Here is a 19,464-nt window from a genome sequence, read left to right as displayed (position 1 = left end):
GATTCCTTCGTGGTGGAATGTGGCGTTGTTCGATATGCCCATAGGACTTGTGGGAGCTCTTCTGCCCAGGCTCCCTTTGCATCTTGTAATCTCCGTTTTAATCCAGCTAGTATGACTTTGTTCGCAGCTTCGGCCTGCCCATTGGCTTGTGGATGTTCGACGGAGGTGTACTGGTGCTTTATACCCAAGTCGGCTACTAGTTTTCTGAAGCCTGCATCTGTGAATTGGGTGCCATTGTCTGTGGTTATTGAATATGGAACCCTGAACCTTGTGACAATGTTCTGATATAAGAACTTCCGGCTTCTTTGAGCGGTGGCATTGGCTAAGGGCTCTGCCTCGATCCACTTTGTAAAGTAATCTACTCCCACTATGAGAAATTTAACTTGTCCTGATCCCTGTGGGAAGGGGCCGAGAAGATCGAGTCCCCATTTTGCAAACGGCCAAGGCGAAGTCACGCTGATGAGCTCTTCTGGTGGGGCGATGTGAAAGTTGGCATGTTTTTGACATGGTGGACATGTCTTTACAAATTCTGTGGCTTCTTTTTGTAGAGTTGGCCAATAAAATCCTGCCCAAAATACTTTTTTGGCCAGAGCTCGTGCTCCGAGATGATTGCCACAGATGCCGCCGTGTATTTCTTCTAGCACTTCTCTTGTGTTGGAGGTCGGCACGCATATTAGTAAAGGTATTGAGATTCCTCTTTTGTACAGGATGTTGTTTATGATGGTGTAGTACTGTGCCTCCCTTTTTAACTTCTTTGCCTCCTTTTTTTTTCTGCGGGGAGTGTTCCTTCTTTGAGATATTTGATTATGGGGGTCATCCATCCTTGGTCCTGACTTGTTATAGCCAGGACTTTTTCCTCTTCCGAGATTGACGGGTTTTGCAACATTTCCTGGATGAGGCTTCTATTGTTGCCCCCTGGTTTGGTGCTGGCTAGTTTTGAGAGTGCATCAGCTCGGGCATTTTATTCGCGGGGTATGTGGCAGATCTTATATTCCCCGATTTGTCCGAGTAGTTCCTTGGTTTTATCCAAATATTTTTTCATGGTGGGGTCTTTGGCTTGGTAGCTCCTTGTTATTTGTGATGTGACCACTTGTGAATTGCTGTAAATGTTGAGTTTTTGAGCTCCGACCTCTTTAGCTAGCTTCAAACCAGCTAATAATGCTTCATATTCCGTTTGGTTTTTGGAGGCTGGGAACCCGAACTTAAGGGAGAGCTCAACTTGGGTTCCTTGGTTGCTTTCTATTATCACGCCTGCGCCGCTTCCAGTTTTATTTGAGGAACCGTCCACATAGAGATCCCATTCTGTGGGAGTTTCCAGGGTATCTGTGAATTCTGCGATGAAGTCAGCCAGATACTGTGACTTGATGGCCATCCGGGCTTCGTATTGGAGGTCGAATTCTGACAACTTGACTGCCCATTGTAGAATTCTGCCTGCTAAATCTGTTTTCTGCAATATTCCTTTTATGGGCTGGTTAGTTCTAACCTTAATGGTGTGAGCCTGGAAGTACGGGTGGAGTCGTCGAGATGTTAGGATGAGAATATAGGCAAATTTTTCTATTTTCTGGTAGTTCAGCTCGGATCCCTGTAGTGCTTTACTAATGAAGTAGACGGGTTATTGCCCATTTTTGTCTTCTCTGACTAGTGCTGAGGCTATCGCCCGGCTTCCTACTGCGAGATATAATATGAGTGGTTCTCCTTCTCATGGTCGAGATAGGATAGGTGGCCGTTCTAAGAACTCCTTGAAGTCTCAGAAAGCTTGCTCACATTCTGTCGTCCATTCGAACTGTTTTCCCTTTCTTAAAGTAGCATAGAAGGGGAGAGATTTTATCGTAGCTCCTGCTAAGAATCGGGAAAGGGCGGCTAGTCTCCCGTTGAGTTGTTGTACTTCTTTGACACAGGTTGGGCTCTTCATGTTGAGTATAGCTTGACATTTGTCTGGATTTGCTTCAATTCGCCTTTGTGTGAGCATGAAGCCTAAGAATTTGCCTGCTTCAACTGCGAAGGTGCATTTCGCGGGGTTGAGTCGCATGTTATGCTTCCTTATAGTGTCAAACACTTGAGCCAGGTCAGATAATAGTGTATCTTCGCTTTGTGTTTTTATCAACATGTCGTCCACATAGACTTCCATGATTTTTCCGATGTGATTCGAGAAGACTTTATTCATTAGCCTTTGATAGGTAGCTCCCGCGTTCTTGAGATCGAAAGGCATCACGATGTAGCAGTAGTTCGCCTTTGGTGTTAAGAACGAGGTTTTTTCTTGATCTGGTGGATACATGGGAATTTGGTTGTATCCCGAATAGATGTCCATAAACGAGAGGTATCTATATCCAGAGGAAGCGTCTACCAGAGCGTCAATACTTGGTAGTGGGTATGGATCTTTTGGGCAGGCTTTGTTGAGATCGGTGTAATCGGTATACATGCGCCACTTCCTGTTTGATTTTTTCACCAAGACGACGTTGGCTAGCCATAGTGGGTACTTGACTTCTCTTATGAATCCTGCCTCCAGTAACGTTTGTACTTGTTCTTCCACAGCTTGGGATCGTTCTGGTCCGAGTTTTCTTCGCTTCTGCTGTACCGGCCGAGATCCTGGATAGACCGCCAACTTGTGGTACATTAGCTTAGGGTCTATGCCTGGCATGTCTGCGGCTTTCCATGCGAAGAGATCGACATTATCTCGTAAGAATTGTATCAGTAATTCTTTTGAATCTTTTCTTAGGACCGTGCCGATATTAGTCGTTTTGTCCGCGGTGTCTCCAATCTGAACCTTCTCTACCTCACCTTCTGGGTGTGGACGGAGTTCTTCTCGATGCTGAGCTCCGCCAATCTCAATTGTATGAAACTCTTCTCCTCTGCCTTTGAGGTTTAAGCTCTCGTTGTAACAGAGACGTGCCGTCTTTTGATCTGCTTTTATCGTGGCTATCCCTTCTGTAGTTGGGAATTTCATGCATAGATGCGGAGTTGAGACTATTGCGCCGAGTTGATTGAGTGTTATCCGACCTATGAGCGCATTATAGGCTGAACTTACGTCGACCACAATGTAGTCTATTTTGAGGGTTCTAGTTTGGTTTCCTTTTCCAAAAGTAGTGTGTAGCGATACGTATCCCAATGGTTGTATCGGAGTGTCTCCTAGTCCAAACAGATTGTTCGGGTATGCTTTAAGTTCCTTTTCGTCTAAACCGAGCTTGTCGAAAGCCGTTTTGAATAAGATGTCGGCAGAACTCCCTTGGTCTACTAGTGTGCGATGTAGATTGGCGTTTGCCAGTATAACAGTGATGACCATGGGATCGTCATGTCCCGAGATGATGCCGGATGCGTCCTCTTTATTAAATGTTATCGCCGGGAGGTCGGGTGCTTCCTCCTTTCCCTCGACATGATATACTCCTTTGAGATATCTTTTTCGGGACGATTTGGAGATCCCACCTCCTGCGAATCCACCGTGTATCATGTGGACGTGTCTTTCTGGTGTCCGAGGTGACCGTTCAGCTCGTCCATTATCTTCGTCTCTTCGTCTTTTTCTTTGGTCATCATCCCAGGTGGCCAGAAATCGATCTAATTTTCCTTCTCTTACCAATTTTTCTATGATATTTTTCAAGTCAAAGCATTTGTTGGTAGAGTGCCCTCGAATTCGATGGTATTCGCAATATTCCTTTCGATTTCCTCCTCCCCTTTTGCCTTTGAGTGGTTGTGCTGGGGGAATTTTTTCTGTATGGCAGACTTCTTTGTACACGTCGACCAGGGATGCTTTGAGAGGAGTGTAGTTGTGGTATTTTTTGATTTTCTCACCCTGTCGATCTTCTTTCCTTTTGGAGTCCTTGTCTTTGTCTCGGTAGGAGGTTCCGAATTTTGAGGTTTCTCCTAGCCGAGCGTTCTCTTCCATGTTGATGTATTTTTCTGCTCGCTCCTGTACTTCGTCTAAGGAGGTGGGATACTTTTTTGATATAGATTGGCTGAAAGGTCCCTCTCGTAAGCCATTAATAAGCCCCATGATGGCAGCCTCTGTTGGTAAACTTTGTATGTCCATGCATGTTTTGTTGAATCTTTCCATGTAGTTACGGAGGCTCTCCCGATCTCCTTGCTTGATCCCTAGCAAACTGGGTGCGTGCTTGGCCTTATCTTTCTGGATGGAGAATCTGGCCAGGAACTTTTTGGCCAGGTCATCGAAGTTTGAGATGGACTTCGGAGGTAAGTTGTCGAACCATCTGATCGCCGTTTTCGTAAGAGTTGTCGGAAAAGCTTTGCAGCGAACAGCATCTGAGGCGTCGGTAAGGTACATTCTGCTTCTAAAATTGCTGAGATGATGGTTGGGATCTGTAGTGCCCTCATACAAAACCATATCCGGGAGCTTGAAATCCTTCAGAATTTTGGTCTTCATGATTTCCCTGGTGAATGGATCCTGTTCTTTGCGTGAATTTTCCTCAGGAGTGGTCCGAGGAGCTTTTGATTTGAGGTCGGCCTCTAACTGCTGTAGTTTTTCTTCTAGTTCTCGACGTCGCCGTACCTCTCTTTGTAGATCCTTTTCGATCTCTCGTTGTTGCTGGGTTTCTTTCTCAAGTTGCTTTAAGCGATCTTGAAGTGCTTCCATGTCTCCCAGATTTGATGAGCTTTTGTTCCCGTTGGATTCTGGAGTATCCTTTAGCGTAGTGTCCGCGTTCTTGTGCGGCGTTCTGTTCTCCAGATCCGAGTCGTGGTCGTTGTCATGGCCGTCCGCCATGGTTTTGGGATGACTTTCAGGTTCCCCGGCAACAGCGCCAATGTTCCGAGGGTTACCTGAAACTAGAGGTCGATCTCGGATGAGATCTTCGGTACTGGTCGGAGATGGTGTGTCCGGCTGGCTGGTGGCGGCCGGAGCTGTTGTGTCCGACTTGTTGGACTTGTTGCACTGCTGATCCTCGGCCACCGGAGGGTGGGGGGTACCTGCAAGAGACTCCGATGCTTAAGTTAGCACGGGTATTAAGCAGGTTTTTTGTAAAATCAGAGTATGAGTTATACCTGGGTACTCCAGTGTATTTATAGTAGTGTGGGCTGACCTTTCTAATAAGGTAAGTTAGTTATCTTATCTTATCTTATCCTGTTTTGGACGAAGTCAACTTATCTTCAAGGGAACCGCCTTTGTCTCTATAGGCTGGGATTGCCTTTGGATTTGGGTCGTGTTCCTCTATTTGGGCCCTTTATTGGGCTTTCCTGTCGATTTGGCCGAGCTCTTTTAGAAGAGGTCGGGTAGTCTGACCTGAAGAGGTCGGTCGCTGTGTCGCCGATCATCCCGGGTCGGATAGCTCGACCCAGGGTATGAACAACTACCGTTATCCAGACAACTGCAGAAGGATATTGAGTTCGAGTTCAGTGAGGATTGCAAACAAGCGTTTGATAAGCTGAAGACCACCCTGACTCAAGCTCCAATTGTGAGAGGACCAGATTGGAGCTAGCCATTTGAAATCATGTGCGATGCTTCCAACCATGCAGTAGGAGCGGCGCTGGCTCAGCGTGAAGGTAAGGATCCTTTTGTAATTGCTTATGCGTCTAAGACTTTAGATGCCGCTCAGTCTAATTACACTCCTACTGAGAAAGAGCTTCTTGCTATTATTTTTGCTCCGGATAAATTTCGAGCCTATTTACTTGGTGCTAAAGTAGTAGTGTACTCAGACCACGCAGCTCTAAAGTATTTATTAGCTAAAAAGTAATCCAAACAAAGGCTTATACGTTGGATACTGCTACTACAAGAATTTGATTTAGAAATTAAGGATAGGAGTGGTAACCAGAATCTAGTGGTAGACCACTTGAGTCACCTTGAGCACATTAGGGATGACTCCACTCCTATAGATGATAATTTCCCATTTGACAACTTACAAGCAGTATCTGAAGTAGTCCCTTGATATGCGCCTGTAGCTAATTATCTAGTTAGCCGCACTTTTCCTCCAAACTTTACTAAGCATCAAAGAGACAAGCTAAAAATCGAGTCCAAATATTATATATGGGATGACCCATATTTATGGAGATGTGACGCTGACCAGGTGATTAGACGATGTGTGCCTCAATCAGAATTTCACTCCATTTTAGAGGCCTGCCACTCATCTGAGAGTGGAGAACATTTTTCCCTCAAAGAACAGCTAGAAAAATTTTAGATTGTAGATTCTGGTGGCCTACTCTTTTTAAAGACGCTGCTGAATTTTGTAAATCTTGTTCCCCATGCCAAAGGTTTGGTAATATATCCAAGAGGGATGAGATGCCTCAACAGATTATGCTTTTCTGTGAAATTTTTTATGTTTGGGGCATTGACTTCATGGGTCCATTTCAAAATTCTAATGGTTATTTTTATATATTGTTAGCTGTAGATTACGTTTCTAAATGGGTGGAAGCAATTCCTACCCGCACTGATGATGCTAACACCGTTGTTTCCTTTGTTACAAACCATATTATTTGTCGCTTTGGATCACCACGAGCAATCGTGAGCGATCAAGGCACCCATTTCTATAACAGGAGACTAACAGGATTAGTGAAGAAGCATGGGATAATTTATAAGGTGGCAATAGCCTACCATTCCCAGACTAATGGGCAAGCTGAGGTGTCTAACAGAGAGATAAAGAGTATATTGCAGAAGATAGTCAAACCTCATAGAAGAGACTGGAGCACCAGGCTACAAGATGCACTCTGGGCATACAGAACAACATACAAGACACCCATTGGGATGAGTCCCTTCCGCTTACTTTATGGAAAAGCCTGTCACCTCCCAGTTGAGGTGGAGCACAAAGCCTTTTGGGCAGTGAAGGAGTGCAATATGGAATTTGAGAAAGCCAGAGCTGAAAGGAAGTTATAACTGTAAGAATTAGAAAGCATTCGCCTTGAAGCTTATGAGAACTCAAGGCTGTACAAGGAAAAGATGAAGGTTGTGTATGATAAGCACATCAAGAGAAGAGAGTTCCAACCTGGGGACTTTATTCTCCTTTACAACTCTAGACTGAGGCTCATGCCAGGCAAGTTGAGATCAAGATGGGAAGGTCCATATAGAGTAGAGAAGGCTGAGCCATACGGAGTTTTCCACCTGAGTCATCCTTCAAGCTCTGATTCCATCAAGGTTAATGGACATCACTTAAAGCTATATCATGGTGAGAAGGAGACGAAAAATAAAGATCTAGAGATCCTCCTCTTGGAGGATCCACCAACAACAGAAGACTGAGCTAGTGGAGCGTCCAACCTACCATGGTATGATCGTTTCTTTCTTTTATCACTTTATTTCCTTTCTCAATAACTCTTCTCAGTACTACTACCTATAGTTTGCATTTGCATTCACATATTGCATATAAAAAAAATGGCACGAGATGCGACAGCGTCCTCGACGCGTCCGCGTCATATGTGCGTAAGAAAGCTTGGTGCTTGATCTTAATTCATAATTGTCACAACTTCGATACAACTAACCAGCAAGTGCACTGGGTCGTCCAAGTAATACCTTACGTGAGTAAGGGTCGAATCCCACGGAGATTGTTGGTATGAAGCAAGCTATGGTCACCTTGTAGATCTCAGTCAGGCAGATATAAATGGTTATGTGGTTTTCGAATAATAAATAATAGAATAGGGATAGAGGTACTTATGTAAATCATTGGTAGGAATTTCAGATAAGTGAATAGAGATGCTTTTCATTCCTCTGAACCTCTGCTTTCCTGCTATCTTCATCCAATCTGTCTTACTCCTTTCCATGGCTGGCTTTATGCAAGGGCATCACCGTTGTCAGTGGCTACATCCCCTCCTCTCAGTGAAAGATATGCTCACATGCTCTGTCACAGCACGGCCAATCATCTGTCGGTTCTCGATCATGCTAGAATAGGATTCACCCTCCTTTTGCGTCTGTCACTAACGCCTAGCACTCGCGAGTTTGAAGCTCATCACAGTCATTCAGTCATTGAATCCTACTCGGAATACCACAGACAAGGTTTAGACTTTCCGGATTCTCTTGAATGCCGCCATCATTCTAGCTTACGCCACGAAGATTCTGGTTAGGAGATCTAAGAGATATTCATTCTAGCTTATTTCATGTAGAACAGAAGTGTTTGTCAGGCACGCATTCATAAAGGAGAAGGATGATGAGCGTCACACATAATCATCACCTTCATCACGTTCTTGGGTGCGAATGGATATCTTAGAAGAGAAATAAGAAGAATTGAATAGAAAACAGTAGTACTTTGCATTAATCTTTGAGGAACAGCAGAGCTCCACACCTTAATCTATGGAGTGTAGAAACTCTACCGTTAAAAATACATAAGTGAAAGGTCCAGGCATGGCCGAGATGGCCAGCCCCCTAAAGCGTGATCAAAGGATCATAAGGTAATCCAAAGATGGTCAAAAAGACTAGTAAAAGGTCCTATTTATAATAAACTAGCTACTAGGGTTTACATGAGTAAGTAATTGATGCATAAATCCACTTCCGGGGCCCACTTGGTGTGTGTTTGGGCTGAGCTTGAGTGTTGCACGTGCAGAGGCCATTTGTGGAGTTGAACGCCAGTTTCTGTGCCAGTTTGGGCGTTCAACTCTGGTTTTGGATTCTTTTCTGGCGCTGGACGCCAGATTTGGGTAGAAGGCTGGCGTTGAACGCCAGTTTACGTCATCAATTCTTGGCCAAAGTATGGACTATTATATATTTCTGGAAAGCCCTGGATGTCTACTTTCCAACGCAATTGAAAGCGCGCAATTTCGAGTTCTGTAGCTCCAGAAAATCCACTTTGAGTGCAGAGAGGTCAGAATCCAACAGCATCAGCAGTCCTTCTTCAACCTCTGAATCAGATTTTTGCTCAAGTCCCTCAATTTCAGCCAGAAAATACCTGAAATCACAGAAAAACACACAAACTCATAGTAAAGTCCAGAAATGTGAATTTAACATAAAAACTAATGAAAACATCCCTAAAAGTAACTAGATCCTACTAAAAACATACTAAAAACAATGCCAAAAAGCGTATAAATTATCCGCTCATCACAACACCAAACTTAAATTGTTGCTTGTCCCCAAGCAACTGAAAATCAATTAGGATAAAAAGAAGAGAATATACTATAAATTCCAAACTATCAATGAAACAGAGCTTCAATCATATGAGCGGGACTTATAGCTTTTTGCCTCTCGAATAGTTTTGGCATCTCACTTTATCCATTGAGGTTCAGAATGATTGGCATCTATAGGAACTTCAGATTTCGAATAGTGTTATTGATTCTCCTAGTTCAGTATGATGATTCTTGAACACAGCTTCTTTTTGAGTCTTGGCCGTGGCCCTAAGCACTTTGTTTTCCAGTATTACTACCGGATACATAAATGCCACAGACACATAATTGGGTGAACCTTTTCAGATTGTGACTCAGCTTTGCTAAAGTCCCCAATTAGAGGTGTCCAGGGTTCTTAAGCACACTCTTTTTTTGCTTTGGACCTTGACTTTAACCGCTCAGTCTCAAGTTTTCACCTGACACCTTCACGCCACAAGCACATGGTTAGGGACAGCTTGGTTTAGCCGCTTAGACCAGGATTTTATTCCTTTAGGCCCTCCTATCCACTGATGCTCAAAGCCTTGGGATCCTTTTTATTTCCCTTGCCTTTTGGTTTTAAGGGTTATTGGCTTTTTCTGCTTGCTTTTTCTTTTTCTTTCTATTTTTTTTTTCGCCTATTTTTTTTCTCTTTTCTTTTTTTTTTTTTTTTTCTGCAAGCTTTGTTCTTTGCTGCTTTTTCTTGCTTCAAGAATCATTTTTATGATTTTTCAGATTATCAAATAACATGTCTCCTAGTCATCATTCTTTCAAGAGCCAACATATTTAACATTCTTAAACAACAACTTCAAAAGACATATGCACTGTTCAAGCATACATTCAGAAAACAAGAAGCATTGTCACCACATCAATATAATTAAGCTAAGTTCAAGGATAAATTCAAAACTCATGTACTTCTTGTTCTTTTGAATTAAAACATTTTTCTTTTTAAGAGAGGTGATGGATTCATAGGACATTCATATCTTTAAGACAAAGTTACTAACTACTAATGATCATGTAATGAAGGCACAAACATAGATAAGCACATAATATAGAAAACGAAAAACAGAGAAAGCAAGAACAAGGAATGAATCCACCTTAGTGATGGTGGCGTTTCCTTCTTGAGGAACCAATGATGTCCTTGAGCTTTTCTATGTCTCTTCCTTGTCTTTGTTGCTCCTCCCTCATTGCTTTTTGATCTTCTCTTATTTCATGAAGCATGATGGAGTGCTCTTGATGTTCCACCCTTAGTTGTCCCATATTGGAACTCAATTCTCCTAGGGAGGTGTTGATTTGCTTCCAATAATTTTGTGGAGGAAAGTGCATTTGAGGCATCTCCGGGATCTTATGGAAATGAGCTTCTTGCGCCTCTTGAGCTCCATGATTGGGCTCTCTTGCTTGCTCCATCTTTTTCTTAGTGATGGGCTTGTCATCTTTAATGAGGATATCTCCCTCTATGTCAATCCCAGCTGAATTGCATAGGTGGCAAATGAGGTGAGGGAAGGCTAACCTTGCCATAGTGGAGGACTTGTCAGCCACCTTGTAGAGTTCTTGAGGTATAATCTCATGAACTTCCACCTCTTCTCCAATCATGATGCTATGGATCATGATGGCCCGGTTTATAGTAACTTCAGATCGGTTGCTAGTGGGAATGATTGAGCATTGAATAAACTCCAACCATCCTCTAGCTATAGGCTTGAGGTCCAATCTTCTTAGTTGAACCGGCTTGCCTTTGGAGTCAATCTTCCATTGAGCTCCTTCTACACATATGTCCATAAGGACTTGGTCCAACCTTTGATCAAAGTTGACTCTCCTTGTGTAGGGGCGTGCGTTCTCTTCCATGTATGGCAAGTTGAACGCCAACCTCACATTCTCCGGACTAAAATCTAAGTATTTCCCCCGAACCATTGTAACATAGTTCTTTGGATCCGGGTTCTTACTTTGATCATGGTTCTTGGTGATCCATGCATTGGCATAGAACTCTTGAACCATTAGGATGCCGACTTGTTGGATGGGATTTGTTAGAACTTCCCAACCTCTTCTTTGGATTTCATGTCGGATCTCCGGATACTCATTTCTTTTGAGTTTGAAAGGGACCTCAGGGATCACCTTCTTCTTGGCCACAACATCATAGAAGTGGTCTTGATGGGCTTTGGAGATGAATCTTTCCATCTTCCATGACTCGGATGTGGAAGCTTTTGTCTTCCCTTTCCCTCTTCTAGAGGATTCTCCGGTCTTGGGTGCCATCAATGGTAATGGAAAAACAAAAAAGCTATGCTTTTACCACACCAAACTTAGAATATTGCTCGCCCTCGAGCAATAAACAAAAGAATAGAAGAAGAAGAAGAAGAAATATGGAGAGGAAGAGGGAGATGTGGTTTCGGCCAAGGAGAGTATAGAGAGGTGTGTTGTGTGAATTTGGTGAAGAATGGAGGTCTTTATATAGGGAATGGAGGGGGAGTTAAGGTTCGGCCATATGGGTTGGTTTGGGTGGGAAATTGGTTTTGAATTTTGAAGGTAGGTGGAGTTTATGAGGTAGGTTTATTGGGAAGAGTGGGTGGATGTGAGTGGTGAAGGTTTAGTGGGGAAGAGAGATTAAGGTGATTGGTGAGGGGTTTTTAGGGAAGAGTGTTTATGGGGTTGTGTGAAAGAGAGTGGTGAGAAGAGGTGAGTGGAGGTAGGTGGGGATCCTGTGGGGTCCACAGATCCTGAGTGGATCCTGTGGGGTCCACAGATCCTGAGTGGATCCTGTGGGGTCCACAGATCCTGAGGTGTTCAAGGATTTACATCCCTGTACCCATTAGGTATGTAAAAATGCCTTTGTATCCAACTCTGGGCGTTCAGCGCCAGGTTGGTGGCCATTTTGGGCGTTCAACGCCCATCTGTGTGCCATTTCTGGCGTTGAACGCCAGAACCATGCCTGTTCTGGCGTTCAGCGCCCAGAAGCTGCCCATTTTGGGCGTTCAGCGCCAGAACCATGCTCTGTTCTGGCGCTGAACGCCAGACAGATGCTCCTCCAGGGTGTGATTTTTCTTCTGCTATTTTTGATTCCGTTTTCAATTTTTATATTTATTTTGTGACTCCACATGATCATTAACCTAAGAAAATATGAAAAACAAAAATAATAGAGTTAGATAAATAAACATTGGGTTGCCTCCCAACAAGCGCTTCTTTAATGTCAATAGCTTGACAGTGGGCTCTCATGGAGCCTCACAGATGTACAGAGCTTTGTTGAGACTCTCCAAACACCAAACTTAGAGTTTGGATATGGGAGTTCAACACCAAACTTAGAGTTTGGTTGTGGCCTCCCAACACCAAACTTAGAGTTTGACTGTAGGGGCTCTGGTTGACTCTGCTTGGAGAGAAGCTTTTTCTGCTTCCTCTCTATGGTTGCAGAGGGAGATCCTTGAGTCTTAAACACAAGGGAGTCCTCATTCCATTGAAGGACTATTTCACCTCTGTCAACATTAATCACAGCTCTTGCTGTGGCCAGGAAAGGTCTTCCTAGGATGATGGATTCATCCTCTTCCTTTCCAGTATCCAGGACTATGAAATCAGCAGGGATGTAAAGGCCTTCAACCTTTACTAACACGTCCTCTACTTGTCCATATGCCTGTTTTCTTGAGCTGTCTGCCATCTCTAGTGAGATTTTAGCAGCCTGCACCCCATAGATTCCCAGTTTCTCTATTACAGAGAGGGGCATGAGGTTTATTCCTGAACCAAGGTCACACAGAGCCTTAAAGATCATGGTGCCTATGGTACAGGGTATTATGAACTTTCCAGGATCCTGTCTCTTCTGAGGCAATGTCAGTTGATCCAGATCACTCAGTTCATTGATGAACAAGGGAGGTTCAACTTCCCAAGCATCAATGCCAAACAATTTGGCATTCAGCTTCATGATTGCACCAAGAAACTTGGCAGTTTGCTCTTCAGTAACATCCTCATTCTCTTCAGAAGAGGAATACTCATCAGAGCTCATGAAGGGCATAAGGAGGTTCAATGGAATCTCTATGGTCTCTAGGTGAGCCTCAGAGTCCTTTGGTTCCCCAGAGGGAAGCTCCTTATTGGTCACTGGACGTCCCAGGAGGTCTTCCTCCTTGGGATTCACGTCCTCTCCTCTCCTCACAGGTTCGGCCATGGCACTTATGTCAATGGCCTTGCACTCTCCTTTTGGGTTCTCTTCTGTATTGCTTGGGAGAGTACTAGGAGGGATTTCAGTGATCCTTTTACTCAGCTGGCCCACTTGTGCTTCCAAATTTCTAATGGAAGACCTTGTTTCATTCATGAAACTTACAGTGGCCTTAGATAGATCAAAAACTAGATTTGCTAAATTAGAAGTATTTTGTTCAGAGTTCTCTGTCTATTGCTGAGTTGATGATGGAAAAGGCTTGCTATTGCTAAACCTGTTTCTTCCACCATTATTAAAGCCTTGTTGGGGCTTTTGATCCTTCCATGAGAAATTTGGATGATTTCTCCATGTTGAGTTATAGGTGTTTCCATAAGGTTCACCTAAGTAATTTACCTCTGCTATTGCAGGGTTCTCAGGATCATAAGCTTCTTCTTCATGAGAAGCCTCTTGAGTACTGTTGGATGCAGCTTGCATTCCATGCAGACTCTGAGAGATCATATTGACTTGCTGAGTCAATATTTTATTCTGAGCCAATATGGCATTCAGAGTATCAACTTCAAGAACTCCCTTCTTCATAGGCGTCCCATTACTCACCGGATTCCTTTCAGAAGTGTACATGAACTGGTTATTAGCAACCATGTCAATGAGTTCTTGAGCTTCTGCAGGCGTTTTCTTTAGGTGAATGGATCCACCTGCAGAAGTGTCCAGTGACATCTTTGATAGCTCAGATAAACCATCATAGAATATATCCAGGATGGTCCATTCTGAAAGCATGTCAGAAGGACACTTTTTGGTCAACTGTTTGTATCTTTCCCAAGCTTCATAGAGGGATTCACCTTCTTTCTGTCTGAAGGTTTGAACATCAGCTCTAAGCTTGCTCAGCTTTTGAGGAGGAAAGTACTTGGCTAAGAAAGCCATGACCAGCTTATCCCAAGAGTTCAGGCTGTCTTTGGGTTGAGAATCCAACCATAATCTAGCTCTATCTCTTACAGCAAAAGGGAAAAGCATGAGCCTGTAGACTTCAGGATCTACTCCATTAGTCTTAACAGTATCACATATCTGCAAGAATTCAGTTAAGAACTGAAAAGGATCTTCAGATGGAAGTCCATGAAACTTGCAGTTCTGCTGCATCAGAGAAACTAATTGAGGTTTCAGCTCAAAGTTGTTTGCTCCAATGGCAGGAATGGAGATGCTTCTTCCATGTAAATTGGAATTAGGTGCAGTAAAGTCACCAAGCATCCTCCTTGCATTATTATTATTTTCGGCTGCCATCTCCTCTGCTTGTTCGAAAATTTCTGAAAGGTTATCTCTGGATTGTTGTATTTTAGCTTCTCTTAATTTTCTCTTCAGAGTCCTTTCAGGTTCTGGATCTGCTTCCACAAGAATGTTCTTATCCTTGCTCCTGCTCATATGACAAAGAAGAAGGCACAGAAAAATAATAATAATAATGGAGATCCTTTATACCACAGTATAGGGATCCCTGTGTGAGTGGAAGAAGAGGGGGAGACAAAGAATGTAATATAAAGGAAGAAACACATCTGTGAGGATGGAAGGAGGTGAAATGAGATGTTAGGATATGAATGAATAAATAGAATGAGATGGGGGAGGGATAATTTTCGAAAATTATTTTGAAAAGGAGTTAGTGATTTTTGAAAATGGTTTTTGAAAAATTGTTAGTAATTTTCGAAAATTTTTGAAATCAAAAATAAAAAATAAAAATAATTAGTTAATTAAAAAGAAATTTTTGAAAAAGAGGGAAGATATTTTCGAAAATTAGAGAGAGAGAGTTAGTTAGGTAGTTTTGAAAAAGTTAAGAAACAAACAAAAAGTTAGTTAGTTAGTTGAAACAAATTTTAAAAAGATAAGAAGTTAGGAAGTTAGAAAAGATATTTTGAAAAGATATTTTTGAACAAGATAAGATAAGAAGATATTTTGAAAAGATATGATAGGAATTAGTTTTGAAAAAGATTTGATTTTTAAAATCACAATCAATGACTTGATTCATAAGAAATCACAAGATATGATTCTAGAATTCAAAGTTTGAATCTTTCTTAACAAGCAAGTAACAAACTTCAAATTTTTGAATCAAAACATTAATTGATTATGTTATTTTCGAAAATTATGATATAAAATAAGAAAAAGATTTTTGAAAAATATTTTTGGAATTTTCGAAAATAACTAAGAATTTTGAAAAAGATTTGATTTTTGAAAAAGATTTTGAAAAAGATAAGATTTTCAAATTGAAAATTTGATTTGACTCATGAGAAACAATTTGATTTTTTAAAAATTTTTCAAAAAGTCAACTCAATTTTCGAATTTGATGAGAGAAAAAGGGAAAGATATTTTTTTTTTGATTTTTGAATTTTTATGATGCAAGAGAAAAACACTAAAAAGATGCAATGCATGAAATTTTTGAATCAAAACAATGAATGCATGTATGAATGCTATGAATGTCAAGATGAACACCAAGAACACTTTGAATGTCAAGATGAACATCATAGACACAATTTTGAAAAATTTTTAATGCAAAGAAAACATGCAAGACACCAAACTTAGAATTCTTTAATGCTTAGACATTAAGAATTCAAGAATGCACATGAAAAACATGAAAAGACACAAAACAAAAAATCATTAAGATCAAACAAGAAGACTTACCAAGAACAACTTGAAGATCATGAAGAATACTATGAATGCATGATATTTTCGAAAAATGCAAGATGCATATGCAAGTGACACCAAACTTATAATGTGACTCAAGACTCAAACAAGAAACACAAAAATATTTTTGATTTTTATGATTTTCTAATTTTTTTTGGATTTTTTTCGAAAATTATATGAAAAAAAAAAAGAAAAAATAAGGATTCCAAAATTTTTAATATGAATTCCAGGAATCTTGCATTCTTAGTCTAAAGCTTCAGTCCAGGAATTAGACATGGCTCACTAGCCAGCCAAGCTTTCAAAGAAAGCTCCAGTCCAAAAGACTAGACATGGCCAATGGCCAGCCAAGCTTCAGCATGTAAATCAGAAACAGTAGTAGGTGGATTAGCTCCAACTAGCTTGCTTTTGATAACAAATTGCAAGCCTCAGTCCAAATAAATTTAGACATGGCTTTACAGCCAGCCAGGCTGCAACATATAATTACATGGGCTGGAGTGATTAGTTGAATACCAATCCCAAAGTAGTTTGGGTATGGCTTTACAGCCAGATATGATTCAACATATTTCATGAAACACTAGAATTCATTCTTAAAAATTTTGAAGCCATAGAATAATTTATTTTTGAAAACAAATTTTTATTTTAAAATATTTTTTTTTTCGAAAACAAAAGAAAAATTTTTGAAAGATTTTTGAAAATTTTTTGAAAAGAAAACAAAAAGAAAATTACCTAATCTGAGCAACAAGATGAACCGTCAGTTGTCCAAACTCGAACAATCCCCGGCAACGGCGCCAAAAACTTGGTGCTGTTGCCGGATCAAAAGGGAATCTGGCACTGATGTTACCGGACCAAAGGCTTGCCGAAAACTCAAACAATCCCCAGCAACGGCGCCAAAAACTTGGTTGCACGAAATTGTGATCTCCAGGCTCGAACAAATCCTGGTAATGGCTCCAAAGCTTGGTGCTTGATCTTAATTCATAATTGTCACAACTTCGATACAACTAACCAGCAAGTGCACTGGGTCGTCCAAGTAATACCTTACGTGAGTAAGGGTCGAATCCCACGGAGATTGTTGGTATGAAGCAAGCTATGGTCACCTTGTAGATCTCAGTCAGGCAGATATAAATGGTTATGTGGTTTTCGAATAATAAATAATAGAATAGGGATAGAGGTACTTATGTAAATCATTGGTAGGAATTTCAGATAAGCGAATAGAGATGCTTTTCATTCCTCTGAACCTCTGCTTTCCTGCTATCTTCATCCAATCTGTCTTACTCCTTTCCATGGCTGGCTTTATGCAAGGGCATCACCGTTGTCAGTGGCTACATCCCCTCATCTCAGTGAAAGATATGCTCACATGCTCTGTCATAGCACGGCCAATCATCTGTCGGTTCTCGATCATGCTGGAATAGGATTCACCCTCCTTTTGCGTCTGTCACTAACGCCCAGCACTCGCGAGTTTGAAGCTCGTCACAGTCATTCAGTCATTGAATCCTACTTGGAATACCACAGACAGGGTTTAGACTTTCCGGATTCTCTTGAATGCCGCCATCATTCTAGCTTACGCCACGAAGATTCCGGTTAGGAGATCTAAGAGATATTCATTCTAGCTTATTTCATGTAGAACAGAAGTGTTTGTCAGGCACGCGTTCATAAAGGAGAAGGATGATGAGCGTCACACATAATCATCACCTTCATCACGTTCTTGGGTGCGAATGGATATCTTAGAAGAGAAATAAGAAGAATTGAATAGAAAACAGTAGTACTTTGCATAAATCTTTGAGGAACAGCAGAGCTCCACACCTTAATCTATGGAGTGTAGAAACTCTACCGTTAAAAATACATAAGTGAAAGGTCCAGGCATGGCCGAGATGGCCAGCCCCCTAAAGCGTGATCAAAGGATCATAAGGTAATCCAAAGATGGTCAAAAAGACTAGTAAAAGGTCCTATTTATAATAAACTAGCTACTAGGGTTTACATGAGTAAGTAATTGATGCATAAATCCACTTCCGGGGCCCACTTGGTGTGTGTTTGGGCTGAGCCTGAGTGTTGCACGTGCAGAGGCCATTTGTGGAGTTGAACGCCAGTTTCTGTGCCAGTTTGGGCGTTCAACTCTGGTTTTGGATTCTTTTCTGGCGCTGGACGCCAGATTTGGGTAGAAGGCTGGCGTTGAACGCCAGTTTACGTCGTCAATTCTTGGCCAAAGTATGGATTATTATATATTTCTGGAAAGCCCTGGATGTCTACTTTCCAACGCAATTGAAAGCGCGCCATTTCGAGTTCTGTAGCTCCAGAAAATCCACTTTGAGTGCAGGGAGGTCAGAATCCAACAGCATCAGCAGTCCTTCTTCAACCTCTGAATCAGATTTTTGCTCAAGTCCCTCAATTTCAGCCAGAAAATACCTGAAATCACAGAAAAACACACAAACTCATAGTAAAGTCCAGAAATGTGAATTTAACATAAAAACTAATGAAAAAATCCCTAAAAGTAACTAGATCCTACTAAAAACATACTAAAAACAATGCCAAAAAGCGTATAAATTATCCGCTCATCATTTGGCAATTATATATTAATTTTATAGGGTTGCTTGCATGTTCAATTTAATATTTTCAATAGCTTATTTACCATGCATGCTATGTGTTTGTGAAAATGCCCGTATGGCATTATACACTATTTTTTGATATCTTTTATTCTACTACTCTGAATGCTTGCTTTTCACAAAACCCTTTTCGTATTATATTAATTCCATATAATTGCTATTACAAACAGGTTATTAGTTTGAAAGACTTGGTAATCTAACTTGGACATTGAATGCTTGATCTATGCTATTCATGTGTTAGCATCATTCACCTTTCATGTGCATTGTTTACCACCTTTACCGCCCTCTTCCTTGCTCTAACCCTTGACATTTTAACATACTCTCTCTTTTCTTTCTTTTAGGATGGCCACCAAGAAAGGTAAGGAGAAAGCTACTCCCAAATCAACAGCGAGGAGAGGAACCAAATGAGCATTAGTGGCAGAGCCATCTTCAACTGCGGTTAAACCCTCAACAAAAAGAATTAAGAGGATTATAAAGGTTGATGAAAAAGAGAAAGCCTTCCCAGCAAAGGACATTGCGCGATTTACCAACCGCTACTGTGAGCAGATGTTCCCCATCCTGGCAGAAAGGAGTTACAACAACGAATACCTTCTTATCCTCCCGACCCATATTGCTAAATTTGTTGAGCCGCGAATTGAGCGACGACAATGGGGATTCCTACAGAGACAGCCATGGCAGGTTAATCTTTCCTGGGTAGTCGAGTTCTACTCCAATTTCCACCTGCCAACCCTGCAGTCTATCTATGTCCATCAGAAGCAAGTCCCCATTACAGAAGAGGCCATTCAACGAGCTATAGATCTTCCCCCTACTCTAGAAGGACTGGACGCATTTCAAGAGGCCGCACTCAAGTGCCAGATGTACCAATTTGACTGGGACGCTATTCTCAAAGTTATCGCACAACCTGGCAGCAGATGGATCTAGGGATACCATCATTCCCGATCTAAGGGAATATCGGCTTCTGCACTTACCTTGGAGGCTCGCGTATGGGCACAGATTATGTCCCATTATGTCTTTCCGAGCACTCACGAGTCCTCCTTCACTGCAGACATGGCTGTTTTACTATGGTGCATTCTTACAGACCAGCCT

General features: G+C 41.7%; 1 non-coding gene across 1 annotated transcript; it reads left to right on the top strand.

Moving 5' to 3' along the window:
- Positions 1 to 13,891: 13,891 nt before the first annotated feature.
- On the top strand, positions 13,892 to 13,999 carry LOC148576686 (small nucleolar RNA R71). The gene has a single exon (XR_015903229.1). It is a non-coding gene; the product is annotated as a small nucleolar RNA R71 (small nucleolar RNA).
- Positions 14,000 to 19,464: the final 5,465 nt, after the last annotated feature.

The sequence above is a fragment of the Arachis ipaensis genome, chromosome B1, assembly GCF_059453495.1.
Source record: "Arachis ipaensis isolate K30076 ecotype BB chromosome B1, ASM5945349v1, whole genome shotgun sequence".
Taxonomy (NCBI): Eukaryota; Viridiplantae; Streptophyta; class Magnoliopsida; order Fabales; family Fabaceae; genus Arachis; species Arachis ipaensis.
The sequence above is the reverse complement of the archived record's forward strand: the minus strand, read 5'-3'. Positions and strand labels throughout refer to the sequence as shown.